This window comes from Solanum stenotomum, chromosome 11 (assembly GCF_019186545.1).
Source record: "Solanum stenotomum isolate F172 chromosome 11, ASM1918654v1, whole genome shotgun sequence".
Classification (NCBI taxonomy): Eukaryota; Viridiplantae; Streptophyta; class Magnoliopsida; order Solanales; family Solanaceae; genus Solanum; species Solanum stenotomum.
In genome coordinates this window covers 33,124,081-33,131,766 of record NC_064292.1, presented here as the reverse complement: position 1 = coordinate 33,131,766, position 7,686 = coordinate 33,124,081, and positions in this window count along the sequence as shown.

The window sequence follows — 7,686 nt, the reverse complement described above, 5'->3', positions numbered from 1 at the left end:
TTTATTATTCAGTGGCACAAAAATTCATGGAGATTAACCCCTTTTCTACGTTGTCCCTTACAAAGTGATGACAGATATCTATATGTTTTGTTCTCTTATGTTGGACAAGATTTTTTGCAATGTTAATTAAACTTGTATTATCACTAAAGATTGGGACACACTCAATGTTAAGACCAAAGTCACTGAGTTATTGTTTAATCCATAGGAGTTGAGCACAACATGAGGCAGCTGCAACATATTTTGCCTCTGTAGTGGATAATGCAACCAAATTTTGTTTCTTTGATCCACATGAGATTAGGCATGAACCTAGAAAGTGAGCCATACCTGTGGTGCTTTTTCTATCTACTAAATAACCAGCATAGTCAGCGTCAGCATACCCTATTAATCCAAAGTTACTTCCTTTTGGGTACCATAGACCAAAATCAATAGTCCATTTCCAGTATCTAAGAATTCTTTTGACTATTAGGAGGCGAGATTCTTTGGGGTTGGCTTGAAAACGAGCACATAATCCTACATTGAACACAATATCAGGCCTACTGGTTGTTAGATACAAAAATAATCCAATCATAACTCTATACAATTTGTGTTCCACAGTAGAACTTGTTCCTTCCAAGTCTAATATTGTGGCTCTAGCTGTTGGGGTATCGATTTGTTTAACATCTTCCATTTTGAATATTTTGAGTAGTTCTTTGACATACTTTTGTTGATGAATTAATGTACTTGTAGGTGTTTGTTTTATCTAAAGCCTCAAAGAGTAGTTTAATTCTCCAATCATGCTCATCTCAAACTCATTGCTAATAAGGTTGGCAAATTCGTTAGTGATTGCCTTGTTCGTGGCTCCAAAGATGATGTCATCAACATACACATGTCCAATCAGTAGATCCTTTCCTTTACTGTCAATTTTACCTCTTAAATTTCCATGGCTTAGGAGACACTTTGACGGTCTATCATGACATTCCCTTGGGGCGTGTTTTAACCCATAAAGAGCCTTATCAAGCTTTTAGACATTGTCAGGATAGTCATTGTTCTCAAAACCCAGAGGTTGTTTAACGAATACTTCTTCCTTTAGTAACCCATTAAGGAATGCACTTTTACGTCCATTTCATACAGAGTGAACTCCATGTGAGCTGCAAATGTTATGAGTAGTCTGATTGCCTTTAGCCTTGCCACAGGTATGAATGTCTCGTCATAGTCTATCCCTTATTCTTGGTTGTACCCTTGAACTACTAACATAGCTTTGTTTCTTATTATGGTACCATGTTCATCTAATGTTTTTCTAAACACCCATTTTTTCCAGCTTCTCCTTGACCCATATCGATTGTGTCTACTGAATCTTCATTTGAGTCAATAGTGGCATTTTCTGCAGTAGATGTACATGTTTCTTTCACCTGTTCATGTGCAGTTTCACTCAGTGTTCTTGATAGTTCCTCATCATCCTGTAAATCATGGTTAGTCATAGCACTTTCTTCATCAAAAACTATGTGTACGCTTTCTTCGACACACATTGTTCTTTTATTCAAGGCCCTATAAGATTTGTTGTGTCAAGAATATCCTAGGAAGGTTCCTTCATCACTTCTAGCATCAAATTTTCCTAGCAAGTTTTTTCCATTATTGTGAATAAAGCATTTACACCCAAAAGATCTTAAGTGTGATATGTTAGGTTTTCTACCTTTATGTAATTGATATGGAGTTTTATTGATAATTGATCTAGGCATACATCTATTAATAATGTCACACGCAGTGTTTATTGCCTCAACCAGAATTGATTGGTTATGTTGTTAGTGAGCACCATGGTTCTTGCCATTTCTTGTAGAGTTCTATTCTTTCTTTTTTACTACCCCGTTCTGTTGGGGAGTTCTAGGAGCAGAAAAGTTGTGTTCAATACCTTGAGAGGAACAGAAAAAGATGAACTGAGAGTTTTCAAATTGTGTTCCATGATCAGATCTGATTGCAACAAACTTATTTTCAAGTTTCCTTATGAAGGAGCTAAAGGCCTCAAAAGTATCATCCTTGTAAGTGAGAAATACTATCCAAGTGTACCTAGTATAATCATCAACTAGCACGAATGCGTACCTTTTTCCTCCTTTGCTTTTAACTCTCATAGGCCCACAAAGATCCATGTGATTAGTCCTAGTGATTTGGTTGTACTGATTACTTGTTTAGATTTAAATGAGGCTTTAACTTGTTTTCCTTGGGTACATGCTTCACAAATCTTATTACTTTTGAACTTAGTCTCAGGAATTCCTATTACTAAATTGTCAGAGATAAGTTTCTGTAATTGTACTTGACTTACATGACCCAAGCGTTTATGCCAAAACAGAGGATCCTTTTCCATTACACTTAAACACATGAGTTTTTCTATAGAGAGTTTTGAGGTATCTACTGTGTAAACATGTTTGTTCCTTTGTCTAGTTAGGACAATGTCTCCTGTTGTTAGATTGATAACTTCTACACCTGTGGAATGAAAAATTACCTTGTTTCCTTTGTCACAGAGTTGAGAGATGTTGAGGAGGTTGTGTTTTAAACCTTCAACATGGTAAGCATTTTCGATTGAGTATGCACCAGTCATTTCGATTTTTCTGATGCCCTTAATCTGTCCCTTTTTTCCACCACCAAAATCTACTAGGCCACCATCCTTTTCTTCATGTGAAAGGAATTTAGTTTTTATCTCTCGTCATGTGTCTTGACAAAGCGTTGTCCATGTACCAATTTTGCCTGCTTCACTTCACTTGTGCCTGAAAAGAAATTCAAGGGTTAGTTTTAGGTACCTAGATTAACTTGGGTCCTTTCTTATTATCAAAAGGGTGAATTAAGTGCATGCTTATTCAGTTTGGAAGAAGATTTTTTCTTGAAGCATACATGTTCCTTATCTTATGGTTATGGCCTCTTCCATTGTTTTTGTTAGAGTTAACTCTAGTTTTATGGCAAGTAATCTTGGAATGACCTGTACTTCTACATATTGAGCAGAATGTAGGAAATTCTTTTATGGATTTATTTTCATACCCTATACCAGCTTTATTATTTCGAGTGTGGTTGCCCAGATGTGTTATAATCGTAGACGATTTAGTCCATTTGTTTGCTTGATTAAGCCCATTTTTAGTTTTTACTAGTTCAAGACTTATTCTCCTGGAATTTTCCTTTTCTGCAAGTAATTCTCTTTTGATTTTCTTGACTTCCTATTCACCTACAAGTTGATCACTAAATTTTTCTTTATCCATTACCTTTTGGTTCAAAAATTCTGTTTTCAATGATACATTACAAGTCTCAACTTGTTTTACCTTTTCCAGCAAAAGTTTATTTTTCTCTTTTCGATCAGTGTTGATCTTTTCAAGATCAATTTACTCGAATTTCAGACTAGTCATGGCATTTAACAATTGACCTTTTCCACTATTTAATTCTTGTATAGTGCCTATGAGTGTAACCATGAATTGGGAAAGTTTTTTCTTAGAAAATGAGATGAGTCTATCCTTTAGATTAGAGAGATTTACCTGATTTTCTTTGTTTTCGGAATCAGATTCATGTTCTCTGTCTTCTATTGCCATTAGAGCAATATCCTCTTCTTCGTCAGCGTCATCTAAACCTGTGCCCCAGCCAGCGTACATAGCCTGATTGTTCTCTCTTTCCTTCCCTTTCTTTTTATTTGCTAGTTCTTTTTTCTCTTTTTGAGCCCTTTCCCTTTTCCATTCTACTTCCCACAAAGGACAGTCTTTGATTTGATGATTAGTTTTACTACATTTGTACCATCTACCTTTTGATTTTTACTATGTTTTTCTCCTTGGTAGATGCAAATTTCTTTCCAAAATTCGTACCTTTCTTAAAAAATTTCTTAAAATTTCTACTTATCAAGGCTATGTCTTCTTCATCTAGATCTGATTCATCGTTTTCGTCAATGACCTTGATCTAAGGTCATATTTGTTACATCTTTGGTTTCTCTTATTGCAGTTACTTTGATTTCCCATGACCTCGGTAGAGTTCGAAGAACCTTGTCTACTTTTTTCTCTATAGTGTATATTTTCCTAATGATATAAGTTCGTTTATTACAATGTGAACCTGGTGATCATATTCTGAAGTGATTCTCCATTCTTCATTTTAAAGGACTCATATTCCGTGCATAGTCTAACAATCCTGAACTTTCAAACTTGAGTTGTACCTTCATGTGTGTTTTGGAGCGTGTCCCATATTTGTTTTGCAAAAGTGCAACCAGAGATTCGGTCGAATTCATCAGGTCCTAGCCCACATACTAGAATACATTTAGCTTTGGCATTCTTCGCTAGCTTCTTATAGTCAGCTTCTCCATATTGAGATTTGGGATTGGGAATATCCTTGCCTTCACTGTACTTGATAGTTGGCATCAAAGGTCCATCAGTAACTCTCACCCATAACTCATAATATTCAGCTTGAATGAAGTCTTCCATCCTAGTCTTCCACCATAAGTAGTATTGCCCGTTGAATAAGGGTGGTCTGTTAATGTGTTGTCCTTGACCATATCCGAGAGGAGGTGCATAATTCATAGTAATCTTTATCTTGAGTTATTAGACTCTTGATTAAGATAACCTACTCTAATACCATTTGTTAGAATTATGACCTCCTTAATTCTGTAAAGGAACACGTACTTACTACTTGTTCTTTACTGTTTGAGAGTTATAGTAAACAATTCCGTAAAATAATAATTAGTTCACAACTTTGTATTATATATCTCAACTTCAAACAATACAATGATTATACACCTATGTAATCTAAGGAATTATAAACTCTAATTCCTTACTACCTAAGACAAAAAACCACAGGTTTAAGTCTTTGACTAACGTTCAATTTGATTAACAAAATAGCGGTCTCTAGGGAAAATGGGGACAATTACTGGTCATCCAAAATACATCAATTCTTGGTAAGAAGATGGAATGATCTTATTGTAGCCAAGTATTGTGGCCTAGCAGTGAATGAAAACCAGGATGAAAATTCCAGCAGAGACAAAGTACTAGGTGATTTCTTTGGTACTTAAACTGGTGGGAGGGATCAAGTACCCAATGAAATTAGGAAGGTGTGCATGGCAAGTGGTCCAGACACTGCGGCATTTTTGAAATGAAATGATCTTGCTGATAATCTTTAAGTTCTTTGAACCAATAAATACGAGAAAAATTGCCTTATTTTCCAACTGTTTGGAAAACTAGAATTGTCTTCCCTGTGAACCCGTTCTACTACAATTATTTGAAATGTTTTATATCAATTCAAAAGGCATAAATGTACTCTTCACTATTAAGGTTGTCTTAGGCTCTTAGCACTGAAATAAAATTGTATTTGATAGTTTAAATGATGTTGCATGCTGCGACTTGATCCCTTATGATCTCCTTTTTAAGATGGACAATTTAATACTTCATCCCTTATGATCTCCTAGACAATCTAACTAAGGGCAAAGTTTCTTGGGGGAGGGGGGGTGATTGAGTAGTAGTACTCTTTTCCACTGCATCTGGATGACCTTAATGTGAACAGGTCAATATTTTCTGCTTCAAGCCTTCAAATTTGCTTACCTTTCAAAATTAACTCAAGGGATGGAAGCTATTCTTATTTACCTGTGGAGCAATGGTAGGATAGTATACATATACATTAATATGAATGATTGGATGACTTTTCTAGAGCATGATATTGTTGTTTAGCTGATTTTTATCGCATATCTCTTTTTCACTTTTTTGGTGAAACGGAAAGTTACTTAAGCAAATAAAGAAAGAGAAACAATGTGGTCGAATTTGCAACTATAAAATTGCTAAATAATTAATTTATTTCCCAAATCCCACTTTCTTTCCTTGATTCAAAGACCTAGAGTAAACTGCCTTAGTTGAATTTAACTATTTTGAACATGGGAACTGTTCTGTTTTGTCGGATATTTGGTGTTTCAGAGAAGTTGAACGTATATACAGCCAATATTTCATTTCTTTAATCAAAGTCTCCAACTAATAAATTTATATGCAGTGGACTATGAAATGCTGGAAAGAGAAAGAGGAAGATTACGAGTATTGTATCAGCAACAACAACAACATCAACAACCACAACAACAGAAGCCATCTTATAGCCATCATCACAGCACTAGTAGGGATCTCGATCAACAATTTGCAAACCTCAGTCTGAAACAAAAAGAGGTTGAGCATGATGTTGTTTTAGGACAACTCCACATTTGCCGTAACTGTAGCTATGCCTTTAATCATATCTTACTAACGGGCCCATTGACTTTGCCATGGAGTGAAAAAAGTTCACGATTTTCATTGTGCGATATCAAGAAGAGGACTTGCTTCCCATGTGCTCACCTCCAACGGGTTTGTTCTCCTTCTGTCTAAATTGATTCTAGTTCTTGTTACAACATGTATCTTTTACATCAAGATTTGTTAAGCTTTTATGTGCACCTGGTGGTCAATGCTAAAGACCAGTAATAATAGTACAAACCTTGATATCGCAGAGAGTTGCAAGCTCCATTGATTTCCTCTTTATGCATTCTTTGCTCCCTTGATAAGACTTGGGATTGTTTGATTTCTTCTTGCTTTGATCTTCTTCTACCATATCTTGATTCGATGTAGAGTCCTCTGAAGAATAAGTACATATATATAGGTGTTTTGAGGGAATTTTATACCGGTAATACCAGTTGCCTTTTTAAATTATAATTAGTATTTCTAATTTGAATAGGAAAGAGAATCGAATGCTCTTGGGAGGTTTGGTAAAAAATCTGCTACAAGTTTTGGTATGCAAGTGTCCCGAATTGGGAAAGAAATATAATATAGAAAAATCGTAATGGTAACTTCCCATGTTTACTGACAACTGGATTAGATCGTCTACGTCACGCTTAGTGGGATGCATTCTTTTTTTTGGAACCTACCGAGGTAAAACCATCCAAATACAACTTAATAAATTGGGTTTATTTTGGAATATGGTATACAACTTTATTATGTAAAATATTAAATGAGAGCCCTTTTTTGATTTGGTAAGACAATCTTGTGAAAATATTAGTGGTCTTTTTGTTTAATTATGTATGGATTTACCTTCTTATATTTTCTCCCACATTCCTTTGGTATATAAAGTAAAGAGAAGTTGGTTTTCCTAAAGTTTGATGATTAATCAAATTATTTTTGAAAAAATAAATGAGAAAATAATTTTGAGTGGAAAATTTATAGTATGACTACCTCCGTCAACTATTAATTGTCATACTTTCCATTTTTAGAGTCAAACTATAAAAACTTTGACTAACATTTTACGATATATTTTTTTCATCATATGATATGCAAAAAATTAAGAAAAGCTAAAGGAATATGTATATGTACGCTTTTAGGGGAAATTTTGTACTTTTGGTAATAGAAGGTCTCTAGTTAAGTTACAATTACTATTTCCTAATTTGTACTAGTAGGAATAGAATTAAAATCTCTTGGAGGTCGGTGAAAAATCTACGAAAGTTTTCGTATGCGAAGCCTCCCGAATTGGAAATGAAATACTCCATATATTGCAACTTACCAAATTGACTAATACATGTATTAGGTTACATAGTCTACGTTCTTTTATCTAAACCTAGTTGGATTTGAATGTTTTTTTCTATCGACTCACGTTCCATTTCAGCATACACCAAATTAAAATAATTTGATCACTCACTAAACTTTAACCAAATCATTTTATCTTCACTTTATATACAAGAATAATATGCGAGAAAGTATA